Source organism: Lytechinus variegatus, chromosome 8, assembly GCF_018143015.1.
Source record: "Lytechinus variegatus isolate NC3 chromosome 8, Lvar_3.0, whole genome shotgun sequence".
Lineage (NCBI taxonomy): Eukaryota > Metazoa > Echinodermata > Echinoidea > Temnopleuroida > Toxopneustidae > Lytechinus > Lytechinus variegatus.
This window is the reverse complement of record NC_054747.1, coordinates 40,319,963-40,341,224: the sequence shown is the minus strand read 5'-3', so window position 1 is coordinate 40,341,224 and position 21,262 is coordinate 40,319,963. Positions and strand designations below refer to the sequence as shown.

General features: G+C 35.8%; 1 protein-coding gene across 2 annotated transcripts in view; it reads left to right on the top strand.

Annotated features, from left to right (window-relative positions):
- LOC121420496 (gamma-aminobutyric acid type B receptor subunit 2-like) overlaps positions 1–21,262 on the top strand; it is a 49,035-nt gene that overhangs the window by 5,070 nt on the left and 22,703 nt on the right. The window contains exons 1-2 of one of the 2 annotated variants that reach the window (XM_041615154.1): positions 11,872–11,950; positions 19,064–19,175. The gene's annotated coding sequence lies outside the window, so the exon portion shown is untranslated. Of the gene's footprint in view, positions 1–11,871; positions 11,951–19,063; positions 19,176–21,262 lie in introns of those variants that run through there. The other variant, XM_041615155.1, reaches the window with a different exon arrangement.

Genomic DNA, 21,262 nt, shown 5'->3' with positions numbered 1-21,262 from the left:
AATCTTGGACCTGAAGTGGTAGAATCAAGTTTTTGCCCTGGATCATTTCATTTTCTTGTTTAATCCGGCAGTCAGTTATGTGGTCACCCCACATTTATCAGTTTTTAAAATATATATGATAAAGCCTTTATATATTTTAATAATTTTCATCTATTGCCTTTATTTCTTTCTACATTTATTGTCACCTGTGATTTTCACCAGTACTCAATGATGACGTCATGGTGACGATGAAAGTATCGTCCTTTTTTTCATTTATTTTTTTGCGCGTACAAACCTGACAATTATATTTCAATGATTTGTTGCGCAAGACAGAAAAAAAGAGATAATGATATGGGCGGTATAAAATAAGACATTGAATTTTCTCAAGTCGAAATTTTTTTTATATCAAGATGTATTTCATATTCGACTGTGATGTTGATATTTTAAAAACATTTTAAAAAAAGAAGAAATAAATGTCACCATTTGAACTTTCAAACCCCTTTATATCTATTACAATAGTTTTGGATGTCCAAGACTTGAAATATAATTGTAGCTTCATCGAGATATGTGAGGCTATGATAAGGCATTTCAAGGAAAGAAAATGATTCTTTCAAAATAAATAAACATTTAGTCCACTTCGAGCAAAAAAGAAATCAAAAGAAATAATGTCTCGGCCATTAATGCAACACGTACAAACGAGAAAACAATTCTTTGCGTTTGCGAAGATGATGGGGTGGCGTTGTATTTCTCTCTCTGTTTTTTGTTTCTGTCTTGCGCAACATATCCTTTACAACGAAGACCTCTTTGTGTGAAAAGCTTTGCATTTGTTCAGTAATTATGTTTCCGTCAATATGATTTCTTTTTCTTTCCTGTAATACATGCATGTACGCATATAGTAAGTCGACTATAATTTCTTCTTTTCCAAGGGGGATCCACAATTTTACAAGCTTTGCTTTTTAGTGGATCCCCCTCATTTCCATGTCCATTTATGCTCTAAAAACTGTTGTTTTTTACGAAGTAAGAATACCCTTCTGTATAATTGTATTTGATTTGTATTGTTTTATATTACTTTGTATTATGTTTTGAATAGAAATGAAATAAAAGAATTGAATTGAATTATCAAGACATCAAAGCTGAGCTTCATACATATCCTTTGATTTGCTGCAAACATAGCTTCAGACATTAGCTTCAGAATTCAAGGCCATTTATGCGATTAAACCAAACTGTACTTGAACTTGAACTAGAAACCTACAGTGTCAAAGATCGTAATCTCGGATGCTGAATAAGAAGCTAAGATGGCCTTCTAATCATACACATCTACCCATCGGGTAAAACTAGCTAAATACACAAAGAATATTATTGGGGCAAGCGAAAACAAATTAATCGAATGCCGCGGGATGTACATCTGTATTGCAAAGGAAATCGATTTGGGGATTATAGAGGATTAAAATGGTGCTTTGTTCGTGCCACAAAGCAACCAGACACCAAATTATCAAAGGGTGTAATTTTGTTCAGTTACTGAAGTTCCATCAACGCGTGCGCTATCGAAGAAATCGATGTATTATTACGCGCTGTTTGAACCATTATGTAGATGGTATCTCCATGTTCGCATTTTTTAAGCAGTTGTGAGTCAGGATAAAAGAAAAAAAATGCCGGTCAAACGTACGAGAGGGGTGGCTGTTAGGCCCGTTTGAATACTTTATTTTTTTATTTTGTTTTATTAATGGAAGCATTTTGAATGAATTTAGTTAATGACTGTCCACATTTGACGTACTTTCGTTTGTTCACTTTTCCCTGTTTTACATCGATGACATTGTGATATCCCAAAATAAACAGAGGGACGTGGGTTCGAATCGTAGCCATGGCGTGTTTTCCTTCAGCAAGAAATTTATCCACACTGAGCTGCACTTGACCCAGGTGAGGTGAATGGGTACCCGGCAGGAGTAATTCCTTGCATGCACTGAGCGCCGGTGATGGTAGCTCGAGCTAAAGCCGGGGTAACAATAGCAGTGCTGCATGTGTATCCTCTGGCAAAAGATAAATCCAGTTATTATGTTTATTATTAAGAATAGCATTCTCGAGGCTTGCATCAATAGCCATGATTACATCTTAAGCAAGCTATCTATTAAAATGTACATGTTCAATGATGGGGGGTGTTCAAATACACGATGATAATAGACCCGTTTCCCGGTATTGTTGGATATGACAGCAAAGGTTCCGTTAGCTTACCCTTATTGTTTATTACTTCATATTGACAAAAAACAATCAATTTGTCACCACGCTGCCACGATGGTCATCACTAGACCATGAATGAGGTCGTGCATATTTAATCATTCATCTAAATGAAATGAAAATGATTTGAACGATTCTGATTCACCCCGCAATGTGGTAGAGAACATACTTGATTACTATAATGACGTCACAAAAACATGCAGGCTGGGACGCATGGGTGGTGCCAGGGGGGTGGGGGCAAGGGACGACCGACCCCATGATTTTTTAATTAGTGAAAAAGGGAGGAGAACGAAGAAGAGGGAGGGAGAAGAGGTATTAAAACAACAAGAAGAGTGTAAAAACAAAAGGGTAGGCTTATGTGTCGTGTAACGCGAAACACAGTAAAAACAATGTTTCAAAATTTAAACAACGCTGTTTAATATAAACCTTACAGAAGTTGTATCTTATCTATTGAGAATTTAATAGATATTAAAAAAATGTTGTTTAAGATTTTACAAGTTTCAAGCACTTGTTTAAACTGTTTAAACAACTATTGTAATGTTCATATTACACCTGTTATGCAACTCAGAAAAAAACATGACGTCATAGTTAAGTCGCCCCCCCCCCCTAAAAACTTCCTACTACCTCCCCCTGCTCACAAATGACGATTCATTGATTAGCAATTTGTAGATGTTTGATTGGTGTGTATGTCGGAACAAAAAATATAGATATTGCGAAACATCATGGTTCTCTTTCAATGAACGTGTGCAAAACATGAAAATTACAATCCGATGTTCTTTTTCGTGGTCAGCTCACCCCCCCCCCCCGTGTATAATGTCATTACACTCTTATAATAGTTTGGCAAAAAAATGCTCAACTTTTAACCAACCCTGGGCAACATAGTACCTTCCACATAAGTGTTTGTTAAAATCTGCCCAAATTGGGTAATAAAAAATAATAATTGGGTAATAAATTTGCTCAATTGGATAATAGATAATAATCATGATAATTGCCCAGAATCATGATAATTGCCCAGAATATATATATATATATATATATATATATATATATATATATATATATATATGTATAAAAAAAAATTCCAACATAGTAGACAGTATGTTCCCCAACATTTTAAGTAAGTATAAATACATTTAATTTCGATTGTTTTATCCTTTTCTTTAACATGATTAAGGATACTGGTAATTATTGATAATTCGACTAAAAAGTCCTTTACCAGTTGCATAGATTATCAAGTACTGACGTACGTAAAAAAAAAAAAAGGATAAACTCAATATAGAAATTGAAATCATTTGAAATTGACAATATAGGATTACCTCAAACTTGTTTGTGGCAGACATTGATACTCTATATACATGATATAGTCTGCATCTGTAAGTGTTCTGGCGCCATACTAAAGCTAGAGAATCGTCATCAATCAAAGTCTATATCTCAACCAACATGACCATGTCAACATTTCTACGACTACTCCGAAATATTCCGAAGTATTCCGGCTTTGCATACCGTGCAGAACCATGATAAATGGTAGACAGATAGAGGGGGCCTGGGGGCGCTAGATGCACAAAATCTTTTTAACTGTGGAAAGATGTGATTCACACTCGTACAATATTTCACTTTTAAAGGAATAATTTGACAGTATGAACGAGGTTCAATTGCGTCTACATACTGTAAATTAGTTGACGCTGTGGAAATATGATGTACACTGTAAAAGTGCTCACGTTTGATAGTGGGTAGATGGTATTTTCACACTGTGGACACCTCGATAGTGTGACCGTTCACAGTGTGTTCAGATTGTGTTCACAGTGTGCTTACAGTGTGTTCACGTAGAGGGTATGTGAAGTTGCTATTCACAATGGTAAAATGCTCAAATTTAACAGTGTGAGAATAATTCTGTGTGATAATAACACTGTGGATGCCTTGATAGTGTGACTGTTAACAGTGTGTTCAGATATTGGACTATATGAATATGCACTGTAAAAATTGTGGCGTTAAAACTGATACCAATTGGTGTTAATAGAAGACCACACCCTGAGGTGTTAAAATTACACCCTAGAGATTGAACATAACACCAAAGAGTGTAAATGTAACAACCAAAGGTGTTGTAATAACACCTATAGGTGTAAAACTAACATCACCAATTTAACACCGGTGTAAAATAACTAGTGTGGTCCTCTATGTTCACCGGTTAACACCACAGGTTTTGCTGTGTGTGATTCTCAGTTTTAAAATGCCCAAATCTTACTGTGTGAAGGTGATTTCACATTGTGTTCCACTCTGAAACCATGGAACATCATTCTTTCCAATGAGGGGGGGGACACATTCTCATTGTGCCAAAACACTTCACCCCCCCCCCCACCCTCCAGCTTCATGTAACTCTAAAACAATTCAGACAGTTTATTGTTTATTCGTCACCATGCCAACGCTTCATTCGTGATGTTAGTTGTGCTTGATTAGCCTAAATACCCCGATGTCGTCACGTAAACATGCGAATTCATCGCTAGGATGAAATAGATGAAGGTTTTTTTTTTAGCAAAGCAGATTTACAATTTTCACAGCAGGTTATCGGGTGTAGTTTATTCTTTCTTTAGCTCACACGATTTAGAAAGCGTTAGGTGGTGTTGTTGAAACACGATGGGGGTACAGTGGTCATGACTAGAAAATGGCTAAAGTGAAGATTTGACTCCTCCTTTTATAGACCTCGTTGTACTTTTATATTCATTCATTGGATGTGAGATGACATGTTTCTGCAGTTATCGTGCAGCCAATAAAACCGACATTAGTGAATATTCGAAGACAATTATTTTAACTTAATACACTGTAAAAACTGTGGTGTTAAAACTGACACCAGTTGGTGTTAATAGAGGACCACAACCTGAGGTGTTAAAACTATACCCTAGAGATTGAACATAACACCAAAGAGTGTAAATATAACAACCAAAGGTGTTGTAATAACACCTATGGGTGTAAAACTAACACCACCAATTTAACACCGGTGTAAAACAACTGGTGTGGTCCTCTATGTACACCGGTTAACACCACAGTTTTTGCTGTGTACCGCGATTCATAGAGCAGTTATATCAATAATAATTTAATTTCATCCCTCATCATGAAATATAAGAATGAAAACATCATAAACATAATGAAGGGATTGAATGAATAGGTTAAAGTAGAAATATTTGAAAAGGGGGAATGCAACATGATAATGTTATGAAAATACATTTTTATCATATCTCTGACATAGCATAACCAGATACTTTCATATGTATTAGCGTATTATTATCTGACGTCATATATGAAGATAGCTGAAGGATTCTGTTGGGCTGGTGTTGCATGAGGTTGTCCTGACATTTCTTTAGATGAAACTAAAACTAGGAGATTGAAAGTAATTTCACGAGTTTGGCATTTCATCGTCTCGAATGAGATTGTCATGGTTTAATTACGTTGGTTTAATGCTCTTTTATTTGGTATGGGGTAGGATATTAAAACTTTTTTATTCTTAGTAAACACATATTTCTTCTCATGAAGGTACTTAAAACGGCAATATTCGAGGCATAAAAGATCGCTGATTGAACGTCTTAAAATGAAAACAAAGATAGATTTGAATTTCGAGGGATACAATGTTGAGCTCCGGGCCCCCTGCCCTGCCTCCTGGGTATGTCTGAATTATTAATGATTTATATTTTCTTCATACTCCTTGTTTTTCTGGTTGTTTTCGTGATTTGAGTTTTCTTAATAATAATTCGTAATTTTGGCTCAGCTGGCATCCAGTTTGTTAAACATTACCCTCTTAGACATTGATTGATCGATATTTTTGTAGGAGTGATTTGTATAACATCTGTACTGCCGCTTCGAATCAAGTTTTTAAAAGTTTGAACCCCCGTTTCGTGTTAGCAATAAAAATACACTTGTCAGACACATGTACGAATTAACAGGGGGCAATAATTCACTTATTGAATATGTATTTATTTTTTCGATCCTATGGTTTTGGTTTCCTTTGACACTATCAAAACAAGGAGAACAATTAAATTTTTAAAAATCAAGTCAACCCAACCACAAGTTGATTTGAATAATGATTAAGAATTGGAAAATGGCATTTCTACATGTTCACAGGGAAAATAAAACTCTGTGTTACACTTAGTATTATTAATGATTAAAAAAATGAAATATTGGACATTCTGTATAGCAAAACGAACTATAAAAACAATATTGGGTCACTGAAATCTAATCAATTATCCCGATTATAAACATAAAGAAAATAATTAGATGAAAGTTTAAGAAGAGCTGCAGTTATGAAAATCAACCGAACAAAAAATAATATTTGAATAATAACTATTTTATCTACCCAAAATTATGAAAATGAAATATTGGGCACTCTATAAAGTAAAATACAAAATTAAGACATAATATTGGAAAACAAAAGCCCTACCAATTATCCTGAATATAAAGAAAATTTTGAGACACACATGATCTGTAAGAATAGCTGCAGTTATGAAAGAGAATCAATCAGCATTACACATCATATTTGAACCATAAATAATTATCTACCCAAAAAGATAAAAAATAAATATTGGACATTCTATATAGTCAAATACCAAAAAATCAAAAGTATTATTGAATCACTAAAGCCTTATCAATTTTCCTGATTATAAAGATAATTAGAAGATGAATGTTGTGAGAATAGCTTCAGTTATATTAATGACAGGCAATTGATCGGCATGAAACACGCGTTTTTTTTTTAAGTTGTTATTTATCACATCAATACAATATTTTTTTTCTGAATAACATGATACATATAAAATATATCCGAGTATCCGAATAAAATATATAGCAGTTGTTCCATCATTCATTTGACTTGATCAAAATAAATATCTGTAAGTATTACATATACGTTGTTGCACTGTTGTTAAGTTATTGCACTGTTTGTCTGGTTTTCCTTCCCCTTTCCTTTGAGGCCTTATCAATTCAAGCTCTGATGGAAGTCCTGTATTATGTCGATATATGTATTTTATTTTTCTGCTCTTTGAGGCCTTATCAATTCAAGCTCTGATGGAAGTCCTGTATTATGTCGATATATGTATTTTATTTTTCTGCTATTTGTTTTAATATTTAAAAAAAAGAAATTTATCAGGTATAAGTATATTTCAATTATATTGTTAAAATGTATGTATATATGCATATATTATTCATTATGTTATTTGCTTATTGTTATATGTTTAAAAAATAATTACACTTGCATATACTTTTGTTATTGGAAAGTGGAAATAAATAAATCAAATTAACATGGTTAATTATAGTCTATATATATATTTACATCTAACTGATTTGTAATATGAAACTTATATTTTGTTTTTACCTTGTACAGAATAAATACGTTTCAGGAAACCATTTATGTACGATATACTCAAATGCTTCAGTCACAATAACGAAACCGATTCCAAATCGACCGATGGTATATCATTGGTAATAACGTAATAGCTTTGATCGGTCTGGAGTCGGTTTTGTTGGTGTGACTGCAACCGAAACCGACTCCTAATATGTCATTGGTGATAACGTAATAGATTTGATTTGATTGAGCTGGGCCCCGCGTCTTACAAAGAGTTGCGATTGATCCAATCAATCGCAACTATGGATGGCCAGCAATGTCAACATCTCCTATGCATGTTTGTTCAAAATATTTTCCAGCTATGATGTATATTCATGCATTCACTGTTTTCTTGAAAATTCACTGTGCTTCTCTTTGTTTACAAAGGACATTGTTCAAATATCCTGTAGAAAAAGTTATGACACTCTTGGATTTCCATATAGAGTTACGATTGATTGGATCAATTGTAACTCTTTGTAAGATGGGGCCCGGAGCCGGTCTCACTGATGTGACGGTGGTATATATTCCCTGTTCGAGCATTCTTTATGTCCTAATGAATTACGTTTAATGCATCTCATGAAAAAGCTTGTACAGCAATTGTAGTTTACAAACGCATCGATCAAAATTAAGCGCTTTCTTGTCGATCGTAAACAAGGAACAAGGATATACATCTAATTCATGATTTTCCACGCATATACAGAAACAACTTTAAGGAGATCTTGTACACACCGTCGACTTTACCAGAATCCATCTCATTAAAGTTGACCGCAAATTATTAAGTAACGATAATAAAAATCCATTACATTTAACGTTTTAATTTTGTTTTTATTGCTTTAATAAGTGTCTTACAATTACCTTTTTTTATAAGGAGTCCCAAATTTCTTTAACAGTAATGTACAAAACAGCCAATATATTTGAGAAACAAGTCAAATGCATTTTCAGTCCGTTCAGAAACAGATTAGTCAATGTTTATCAATAGTTTTTGAGCAGACATATTTTTACGGACACATTGTTTTATATTTCTTATATAAATGTTAGGGGGCTTCAACTAATTAGTTTGCTACATGTTTATGTATATACATCTCGAAAGTTGTTTTCTTCCTTTGTTAAATCCTGTTCCACCCAACTTTGGAAAGTGTTTGTATGGCTTCACTCAAGGGCGGATCAGGATTTTTGAAAAGGGGGGGCACATTTTCCCGATGAAAATTTGACAATTTGAATGATGATCCTAAGCACTGTTTGAAGGCATTGAAATTTGTGAGATATTTCCTATTTTTGAGCAAGCGCCATGAGCGCCCAGCTGAGGCGGATACCGGCGCTATACAAGAACCCATCATCATCATCATCGTCAAGCAAAACCAAAGGGGGCAAAAGGGTAAAAACAGCATGTATACATCTAAAAAAAAAATTATTATGGCTCTCAAAAGGGGGTCACAGGCATGATGTGCCCCACCCCCTGGATCCGCCAGAAGATCCATTGTAACTGTAATTATTCCGTTACTATTCAAAATTCAGTGCCCCACAATAATCCCCTGCTCAATACCCTTGCCCATAGATACGTTTTTTTTTCTTTTTCCTTTTCTGTTGCCATGGTTTTTTGATTAATAATCCATCTCCCTGGTCAGTCTAATGCCACTTCCGCCAATATCATAATTATTTCATGTTATTTCTGATTTACTTTGCAAGATTTAATGGAGTTGAACCAGTCGTATACTGACTTGCTTTTATAATTTACGCATTTTTTTGTACAGTTTTATCAATTTTCTGAGTGAATCAATTACCTTGTAAAAGCATGCTGTTAGCTCCTGCATTTGGCTGCAAGGAAATTTTTAACGCATTAAAAAAAGATTTTGATAAAGCAAAGGTAATGCAACAGATTGGGCCAGAAATTAGATAATTATGTATGAGTAATTCAAATGTACAATTAGAATGTCTGAAGTAGAGTTCGTAAAACAAAAATTACAGAAAATACGTTTTTCCTTTTAATGTTTGATACAATTACGACCCCTTATTCGGGTGTTGAAAGTGTGATTTATTTCATTTTTTATATAATAAGCATTCACCACAATGAGCAAAATCATACAGGCTTCCTTATGGGTGTCTAATATACTTACATTGAAATACATATTGACTAACATATACATATATCTGCATTATAAACAGATTAAATACATGTCAATAATATTCACATACGGATAAAAATATTACAAGCAAAGAAAAACATGCAACGTATCATAATATCAAAGTATACATGGAGGGGGTCGGCACAAGCACCCACCCCTTCCTCAGGTCCAGGGATATCTGTCTGTTTCATTCAATTCCCTACCCCCCCCCCCCTCCCCCCTCGTACCCGTCAACTTTTCATTCTTTGAAACGATGCATTGTCCACGCTGTCTATCACGCATCGTGTCTAGTAAGAACGAGAGAAATAAGAATATAAATTTGTATCAAATAGAATAACCTTTAGAATGCCCACTGCCCTCTAGCGCACCTTCCTTCAAAAGACGCTGGTTTTAATTGATCTTGATGCTATAGGTCAATTGCACTTGTTAAGAGGTAAAAAGCGAGGAAGGCAAAATATTGATTTGCCATTTTTACAGATAATCCATCGACCCTTTTTTGTCGTCCTTTCTGGTTTGCTAATGGAACCTAATAATCGTAGCAAATTGAGTATTTGTGTTTGTATCTTTAAGGGGGTTGGCATTCTCTATTACTTAGTTATTGAACGTTATTTGAATGCAATATGTACGCGTTGTTGTTATTTCAAATTCCCGTCGTAAACAGGAAAATATTTTGATATGATCAATGAAATCCCAAAAAAGGGGGTAAGTGCGCAGTACACTGTAAAAATATTATTTGGTACAATTTTATCCAGCGCGAGGGTAATTATGTGTCCAACCAATTTTGGGGCAGTATTTTAACCAGTGCGGGAAGTATATTGTCCAGACCAGCAAGGTTAACAATTAAGCAGCAATTACTTTAGCATGGGCAAAATTTCGTCACCGGCACTGGGTAAATAAAAATGCCCAAAATAAATGCCCCATTTGGTTAGACACATAATTACCTTATGGAGCAATTTTACCCAATATTTTTTATTGGAGTGTAGAGTACCAAGAACAAAAAAGGGGGAAGATGGATATTAAAAGGAGATTTCTTCACTATAAAAATGAAAGGTTAAGGGGTAAATTGCACTTGTCAAAAGGTATAAAGCGAGGAAGGGAAATATTGATTCCCCATTTTTACAGGTAATCCATCCACTCTTTTCGTCGTCCTTTAAATCTAATTTGCTTCAATCGGTTGCCTAGCTTAGCCGGGGTAATAATAATAGCAGTGCCTTTTTAAAGCGCCATGAGCACCGAAAGATGGACCTGTGCGATGTATAAGTAGCCCCCATTATCATAATTATTATTATTTGCTAATGGAGCCCAGTAATCATTTCAAATTGAGTATTTGTATTTATATTTATAATATATTTTAATACCCCTAAGCCCCTTCTAAAGACTCTGAGGAGTGTCAGCCTTGTAATTGTGGATAACGTTGTCACTCCTCGACCCTTTTCCACTCTTTTCCATCTTTTTCGCCTTTTGCGTTTTAAAGCATTGGCGTGCAACTGATATGATAATGTCCCTAAAGAGATACTTCAGTTAAAAGACATGACATCACATGATAGTTCCCCCCCCCCTCCATCATCCGCTATGAAAATACCCAGGTGCCGCCCCCGTCTGTCTCTGATTGGTTGGTTTCTATTTTTACAATATATCCATCTTCTACTCGTTAGTGAAACGAGTTGCAATCGCCTTCATTCAATCATCGCAATCCTCACAAAGCAGTCGGCACAATTATTAAACCATCAGCGGTGCATTGGTTGACGTTGACAAAATGGGGGCATTTATTCCACGCACTTAGAAGGGATTTATCCGAATCAATAAGGAATGGATAACTTCAAGAGCTTCCAATAGATGACCGCCTTACACGTCGAGCCGGAAAAGTAGACGGTGTTTTAACAACTCTTCAATCAGAAAACCGTCGTCTGCGTTCGGCTGCTTTTATCCCGGCGCCCAGAGGAGAACATGCTCATCGCTCGCAAGAGGTTTCATTTGGCATGAAACCTAATTCAAATGTTTACCAATTTTAAACTCGTTTCTCTTGCTACTTCTCTTCATTCGGCCGAAGCGTTGGGTGATAGTTACTAAACTGAGTGGTGATATCGACAGATTGTCTTCGTAACAGACATAAAATGTGTCTATATACGTGATCCAATTCCATGGCCTATTATTTCTAAATTGTGCTTAAAAATGATTGGATTACAGGATAGCAGTTTATGAAATTTAAATAGATGACCGTTTTACATTTTGAGCTGGCAGTTTGTTTTATATGGTGAGTTTCTAATCATAAAACATGTTCTTTTTAATCTTATCTGAAGTTTTCACCCCCTCCCCCCTTCACTTGCCCCTACTAACAGTCCATCACTAATTAATCACTAATTAATAATTATTCCGTGTTCAACGACTACAAAATTGGGCAGCACGATTAATTTTACAGGTTTCCCGGGATCATCCTTCCCAACCACTCTTTAATTCTCTTCACTGGCTTCCTTTTAAACAGAGAATTACGTTCAAATTACTCGTGATTGTCTACAAAACATTGAACAAACAAAAGCTCCACAGTATTTAAGTAACTGCTTGAATCTGTATACACCAACTAGAGCTCTTAGATCGGCCAGTGATCACCTTCGCCTCACATATTCATTAACTCGTACATTAGCTGGTAACAGAACTTTTACGGTGTCGGCTTCAAAATCCTGGAACAACCTGCCACTAATAATTAGACAGTCTCCATCATTAGCAATCTTCAAAAAGTCATTAAAAACTCATCTCTTTAATACTTTTTAGTTTTTAAAATATTACATCTTATTCATTGTAAGCGCTTTGGGCCTAATGGGAAAAGCACAGTACAAATAATAAGTAATAATAATAATAACAATAATAATAATAATAAAATTTGTATGAAATTGTCTCTCCTACAACTGTAATAGTCCCCTTATGTTAAATGTGTGTTCATAGTGTGTTCGCGGTGCGCTCATTGTTCACAGTCTGTTTTCAGTTTGTTCATAGTATGTTCACAGTGTGAACATAGTGTGTTCATTATGTGTTCATAGTGTGTTCACAGTGTTCAAAGTGTGTTCATAGTGTGTCTAAAGTATGTTCATATTGTGTTCACAGTGTGTTCATACCGTGTTCACAGTCTGTTCACAGTGTGTTCATATTATGTTCACAGTGTGTTCATAGTGTGTTCATAGTGTGTTCATAGTGTGTTCACAGTGTGTTCATAGTGTGTTCACAGTGTGTTCATAGTGTGTTCATAGTGTGTTCACAGTGTGTTCATAGTGTGTTCATATTATTTTCATAGTGTGTTCACAGTGTGTTCACAGTGTGTTCATAGTCTGCTTACAGTTTCTTCATAGTGTGTTTATAGTGTACCAATATTGGTGATGGCAAGCCTTTATTTTGGAGTAAAGGCCAAATTAGTTCCAAATTGTAGCCAACCATTCGATTGATATGACGTCATTACGACTAGATATTAAATTCGGATTTATTCTAAGAAGGATGATAGCATAGTCGCAGATTTGGACATTGGTATTCGTACGATTATTTTGAACATACACAGTATGATATCCTTTGTCTCAATGTTAGTATCAAATTCTACTATGTTTTATTCCAAACTTGGGTCGCAGACCAATCGTTTAGGTTCGCGGTGGCATTTGATAACACAATCATATTATAACAGTGTGAATGTGATTTCACACTATGGACACCTTAGCAGTGTGAACGTTAACAGTGTTTACATAGTGGACTCTATGCAGAAATGTGATTCACAATGTTATACACAGTGTGCATGTAATTTAACGCATTGTTCCACACTGAACACGCTGTAAACACACTGTGGACACAGTGTGAACACACTGTGAACACACTATGAACACGCTATGAACACACTATGAACATACTATGAACACACTGTGAACACACTATGAACACACTATGAACACACTGAACACACTATGAACACACTTTGAACACACTATGAACACACTGTGAATACACTATGAACACACTATGAACACACTATGAACACACTGTGAACACACTATGAACACACTATGAACATACTATGAACACACTGTGAACACACTATGAACACACTGAACACACTCTGAACACACTTTGAACACACTATGAACACACTGTGAATATACTATGAACACACTATGAACAAACTATGAACATACTATGAACACACTATGAACACACTATGAACATACTATGAACACACTGTGAACACACTATGAACACACTGAACACACTCTGAACACACTTTGAACACACTATGAACACACTTTGAACACACTATGAACACACTGTGAACATACTATGAACACACTATGAACAAACTATGAACACACTATGAACACACTATGAACACACTATGAACATACTATGAACACACTATGAACATACTATGAACACACTATGAATACACTATGAACACACTGAACACACTCTGAAGACACTTTGAACACACTGTGAACACACTATGAACAAACTATGAACATACTATGAATACACTATGAACACACTTTGAACACACTTTGAACACACTAGACACACTGTGAACACAATAGACTCACTGTGAACACAGCATGGAACACTGTTATTTTCAGTAGTAATGAAATAGCTTATATTACGCGAGATATCTCAATAACTTAAGCTGTTTCCTTTGAAGAAGCCATGTACATAACGACCTTCTTTTGTTATTTTTCTTTTATAATTAGGCGGGGTTTTCTCACTCAGAATAGCAATCTTTTGTAATCTATTTTTTTGTAGTGATGTAAATAGTCACGTTTACAGTCACATGTTTGTAAATTTTCCCTTTCTAAAAAATGTTGATTTGAGTGCTGTCCATTGTTCCACCCCTTCTCAATATCACAGAAGACCCCTCCCCCTCCCCCCTCCCTCCTCTCTCTCAGTCTCTCTCTCTCACTCTCTCTCAATCTCTGAGGCATATAAATCATAAACTTATCACGATCGCATAACACCTCTATATTAGAACACATCATTCTTTAAAGGTTACGGGGTATTGGATATCATATCTCTCGTTTTAATTTGTTTGCACTGAAAATATATGCTTTTCAATGATGAAGTGTCAATATTGCCCCACGGGGTTTTCGAGAAAAAAAAGTGCAAAGGCGGGATGCGAACCGTGTCCAGATTTGAATAAGGCATACTGATTTTAGTCAAGATAACGGGACGGTATGAAAATGCATGAATACATTGTATCATCTAGATGGCTTTTGATGCTAATGGCGCATCGTGGGGTCTGCGCATGCGCCATCGATTCCACCATCTTCTTCTTCTTTCCTTGGTTGGCAACCAGTCAGGATTGACTATTTTTGCCACAGCTTTTGTTCATTTTCAGTAGCTTATTATATATTTTTTCCATTCCTTTTTTTCTCTCTCTCTCTAATTTGATTGGCCTATTCTTCAGAAACAGCAACGAAAACCGTTCCAAACCGACCGATGGTTTGGTATTCGAACTAATGCAATAGCTTTGTTCGTATAAAGCTGGTTTCTTCGGTGTGAATATAACATTACCTTTTATCCAAACACTGGCATTCAGATGAGGGCAGCTCAAGGGTGTCGTGCCCCCTCCCCAACAGCAAGAAAAAATCACAATCATGGGGAAAAGAAGGAAAGGAAAGAAAAAGATAAGAAAATGTGAAATCTGATATCATGTACTGAATAGTAAGCCAAGGATCTTTCATGAAATTAGATTTATGTTTTTAAAAGTTCAAAATTTATGCTCGCTTGTTTCACTATCTCGCAGTTTTTTTTAGAGATAATTCCCCCCCCCCCCGACCATGCCTGGCCCCCTCAAATTACTTGGCTTATTACGCCACTGCATCCTTTGACTAATTGCGTTAAAAATGGTACTATAATTGGATCTTCACCACACCCCCTCCCCCACAAAAAAGATCAATATATATATATATATATATATATATATATACTTTTACGTATATACATTTACGTGTGTACATTTATGTGTGTGTGTGGGTGCGTGTGTGAGGGTGTGTGTATATATATATACCATGGTTACAATACTGTATATCCAATCAATATCAAGGATTCCATGTATATAATAAATGAATAGATAATAAAACGGACGAGTGGTTTGTTTGAAATCATTTGATGCCGAAAGTCCGTGCCATATCATTCCATCTGTGTTCCGCAGTTTTACAATACACAGGTGACACAATAGACATAATATGAATAGAGTAATATGGTTTATTCTCCCTTCGTTTGGAACTCTGTAGCGGCTGCCCCAGGAAATCAATTTTATTCACTTAGATATCATTTTATTTCATGTGTGTTCGTTTGCTTGCAGAGATGAACTACTTTTCATCGCGTTGGTTGAAATTGTCGAAGAAACTCGGAAACGAGGAAGCGAAGCGACCGAGCTTGTCTTAGGGTCAAGTTTGTATTTAATAATTGTAGGATTTGAAGGATTGGGTGATTTTTTTAACTTTTCGGTAAAAAAAGAAAATGTAAGTTTTCACAATTTCGGGTGAGGGGACTTCCCCTGCCCCCATCCCCCACTGCATTCGGTCATGATTGAAATGATGCCTTTCATGATAGAAACAAATACCGTAAAAGACCATACACCCACTGCATAGATAATGCCTCTAGCCTGGTACAGACTGACTTTAACCATGTGCATCAATCATGTCAAACAACAGTTTTCCATTTGCAAAATTGGTACGAATGGACAAAATATAAAATATCTTAAACGAAATGTCTATATCAAGCAGCTTTCAAAATGTGAAAGCAGCTTTCATTTGGAGAACAATATTCATACTTAGCTACCCGAGTTTCTATTTTCGTCAATAACATCTTCGTGAAATTTCATGCAGCAGCATTCGTGTGTCATGTCTCTTTGTTTTTTCATTCCTGTTCTGTGTTTCTCTCTCTTTTTTTTTCTTGTTTGTTATTACGTTTAAACCTAATTCGTCTAGACAAACTCGTTCTTGTTTGTCGTTTATGGGTTGCGTACGTCACATTACAAAAAATAGCTTGTGAGTGAATCCCCTTTTTCTTATATTCCCATGTATGTATCATTATGTTTGTTTTCGATTGTAGTTTAGAAATTAGAAGAATGTTATCTACGCTTATACGTTTTCTTGTTTGTTTAATTATGTATCTATTTTTATTTCATATCTGGCAAAAGGAATAATAGAAGTTACAAATAAAAGAAAATCGAAAGACCCATCGTCCGGTGGCCATGAATAGCCCATATAGGACACTAGTTCCCATCAAAGGTTAATAGGTTTACAAATTATGCTACCGAATGTAAATTTTGTGTGAGTTTGTAACATTTTTCTGCTGGAAATGAATGCATATGAAATGACTGCGGACAGTGCGTACAAATATCTGTGCAATCTTCTAACACTTATTGAGCACCATAGTTATATTTTAAATAATAATATGTGCAAATTTGCTTGATGCTTTAAACAAATCAGCAACGTTCAGCATGTTTTCAAAGGACAAGTCCCCCACCCCCCCCCCCCCACCAGAGGGCTAATTTAAAAAGAAAGAAAATCATCCAACATACTGAAAATCTCATCTGAATATCATCATACTGAAATCTCATCTGAAAATCATCATCTGAAAATCATCATACTGAAAATCATCTCAACATACTGAAAATCTCATCAAAATTGAATGTAAAATAAGAAAGTTATGACATTTTTAAGTTTCAAGTAATTTCACGAAAACAGTTATATGCGTTATCCTGATGACGTCACCCACTCACTATTTGTTTTTTTATCACATGAAATATTCTCATTTTCTCCTCATAGTGATGTGAAGGGAGGATTATTTTACCCTAAATATGTGGAATTATACCAGTATATTGACATTTTATAAATAAGGTTCAGTCAAGTTGGTCCTTATCGTCAAATTTATTCATTTTTATTAAATATTTTATAATTCAACAATAAAAACCAAAAAAGAGTGAGTGATGGACATCGTCAACCCTCTCATTTGCATGTCACTGAGTTGTGCATATAACTATTTTCTTGAAAAAATGAGGGAAACTTTATTACTTTACATCCGATTTCGATGAAATTGTCAGCATTATGCTTGTTGGATTTTTCTTTATTGATTCAAATCAACATTTTTCTGGAGCGTGCTTGACCTTAAGGATAGTTCACGGTTCACAAAAGGTCTCGTTACATGTGCAGCTGGAGTTGAGAAGAGATTCAAGTATTAAGTCACTTATCATGCTAGCATTTTACGAAGTTCACGAAAGGTTTTTCAGTCCTTCCAGTTCTTCGAATCGCTCGATTTCCACAACGTTATCGTCTTCCGGTAATAATCATATCTTGCGGCGATAGCAGGGATAATCTTTAATCCGTCAATATTCTAAATATAATGATACTCGGGGGAAACAGCATGCAATCATCATGAATTGATTCTGTGAATCCGTAGAAAGTATACACCTAATGATAAAAGAAAGGTCTTGAAACCTTTTTTTCGCATAAAAAAGGTAGGCATGAAATTGTCCTTTTTTCAAAATTCCATTTCTGTATGACATGGAAACGAAAATTCAAGTAAAAATTAATTTCAGAAAATAGTAATAATAGAAAGTAGCAAAAATGATTGTCATGTTTTGTTGGGTTATTTTTACAACTATCATGAGTAGTAGCTTATTTGACAACCTTTTTTATTTAGTTTCATCAGATGACCTAATGTCTTTTTCTTTTGGGCATTTACAAGCGCGTCCTTTTTCCCTAAACACCCTAAAGCGAAAAATACTTAGGCATTATGAGATAGTTTCAAGCAATGGCAGATCCAGGGAGCACAGTAGGCCACCCCTCCCCCCCCCGCCTTGTGAAGCAAAATTAAAATAATAAAATAAAAAATGTCATTAAAACAGCAGTGTGCCCCCCCCCCCTTGCAAGTGATGACCTTTTTTCGCTTGTCATTTTTTTTTCGGGGACGAAATATCCTACCTTTTTTTGCTTGTCGATGTTTTCGTAAGAAAAAATGTGCCCCCACCCTTTGGAAAATACTGGATCCCCCTGGTTACAAGAGCCTTCATCCCTCGCAAAGCATAAAAATACCATCCCATGCCGCACGTCATACTGATGCCATACCGACGATATTCTTAAGCCAGGCATGGTCACACCGCCCGAGCGTTGTTCGAGCAGTCGTGGAGCGGAGAGAGAAAAATCATCAACGCTCGCTCCCGTTCACCATTTTCGATTTCGATTGTTTGTTTTCGATTTCTGTTTTTTATTTTTCCCCAATTTTGTGAGCGAAATTCGACCCCCTCTCCCTACCGCTCCAACAACGCTCGGGCGGTGTGACCAGGCCTTTAACTGAGAATGTCATCACCATTTTCACTTTATTTCTCAACCCCTTTTCACAGTGTTTGATAGCCGTAAGACGATGTCAGGCCTTCGCTTTAGGAGCATTGCGGCTGCATTTTGTGGAAGACGGCGCTAAACAGTGAAAATCTTCTCCTGCTAATCAGACAAGTAGTAAGTACCCAGTAAATGTATTTGGTGTTTTGCAGGGATACATTTGCAATCAATTGCAAACTTCTCTGCAATAACAGTTGATATCGATATACACTGCTTGTTGCAAGAAACAGATTGGCAGTCTAGTGCAAATTTCAAATTATTTTAGAAACAATGTGTATTAAGCCCTTCATAATGTTGTTTATCATTTTCATTATTATTCCGATTAGAGGACCCAAAATAATCTTGTAATTGATCGCAATTTTCTTGCAGTGCCCCCCCCCCCCCCTCGATATGGTAAGCGATACCTCCTTTTACTTACCCTAAACCATATAAACAATAAAATTTTACTAAGGTATTTTTACATAACCATGGCAACGGAACAAACTCGAGAAGCTTGCTTTCAAGTTTCGTTTCGCCGTGACGTGAGATGTCATCAGGATCAATATTCGTCAAATTTCAAAATAATAATCACTGACCAAAGAATATTCGACCATGATCAGAACAACGGAGTATCAATAAGCTTGATTGTGGATATGGCGCCCTTTTCTCTTTGGTTCGTCTATTGTCGAGAAGGGGAAAGCACAAATGAGAGAAAGAGTTGAGGGATGAAATAAGGAAACAAAATTGAGACCTATGGGATACAAGTACACTGTTAGAAAAAATAGAAGAAGTTCCTGCAGCAGAGTCTCGAGAACACCTGTAATCTTACCAGATTGTGTAAAATTACAGGAAATTGTTAATTGATGTATGGAATCTTACAAATTTCCTTGAATAAAACACCCTTTTCCCCTTTTTAAACAGACCTGTTCTGTTAAATTGCAGAAAAATTCTTGTTTTATGAATTTACAGAATGATTATTACGCAATTCGGTAAGATTACAGGTGTTCTCGAGACTCTGCTGCAGGAACTTCTTTTATTTTTTCTAACAGTGTAATCGTTTATAAAATAGAAGAACATAATCTTAGTTTGTACCTTTTACTTTGTTGTAAAGTACATAGACCTCATTACTTTTAGTGACGTCAAAGTGATTTGATGGAAAGTAGACCGGCTACATTGAAAGACACAATTGAGGGCGCTAGATATGGCATATCGCTCCCTTCGGGAGCTTACGTATACGTAAGATCGTATCTCTGTGGCATATCGCGTAAAATTTATAAAAGGTTGCGAGCGAGTTAAAATTTCGACATTTGTATTACAAAATTCTACATTGCGATAGACTTTAACATAATGTTTAGAAAATAATATCATATTTCACTCTTCTCTCTTTCCTTTCCTCCTCTTTTTCTTGGTGGTGATTTATTTTTTCTTGGGGGTCAAGAGCCCCCTCCATCTGTACGCCAGAAAAGACCTTCCCTTTTCACTTGTTTGATTTTTAGAGATAATTTAAGTAAATCAATATACATTTATATTTATCACTTTATATTTACATGTGTTTGTCATTCGGGAAATATGACATTTAACATCATCAGAGCGCAGGTCGATGCATGACGCTGATTTTACACAATAATCATGACAAATTTTGACACATCGTGAAAAGGTTTAGGGTCGTTGTCGAAAAGTATTGGTGCGAAATTTTAAAGCGTGAAGAACAAACTGCCAATTATGAATACGTTTGCAAACTGCGGAGAACACCTCATTGGAAACATGATGATTATGAAAAGGGGGAGAGTGTTGTGTTGTATGAAATCTGGGGGAGAGGGCGTCCGTTTACCGAGCAAATATTTGCCCCCTTCACGTAATGAATGGAAAAGTTTGCCCCCACCATCGATTTTTCTCTTACGATGAATTGTAGTTTAATGAGATGTGTTTTCGAGGTGATGATGATGATGTTTACACGAGGGTCTTTTGAGGAGCCAGTGAATGGAAGGCAAGGCGAAAGTTCGAGTGGGGATTTGTTAGAGTTAGCTTCTTACGTTGTAACAGTGATTGTAATCACTGGCGATGGTAGGTGGGGGTAGGGGGTCGACCAGCCCACATGACCTTTTGAATAGTAAAAAGAGAAGGAAGTAGAGAAATTGAAAAGGTGGAATGGAAAGGAAGAAAGAAAAGTTATAGAAATGAGAGGTCGGGTCGTGGGACTTAACATTACACCCCTTTTTCAATAT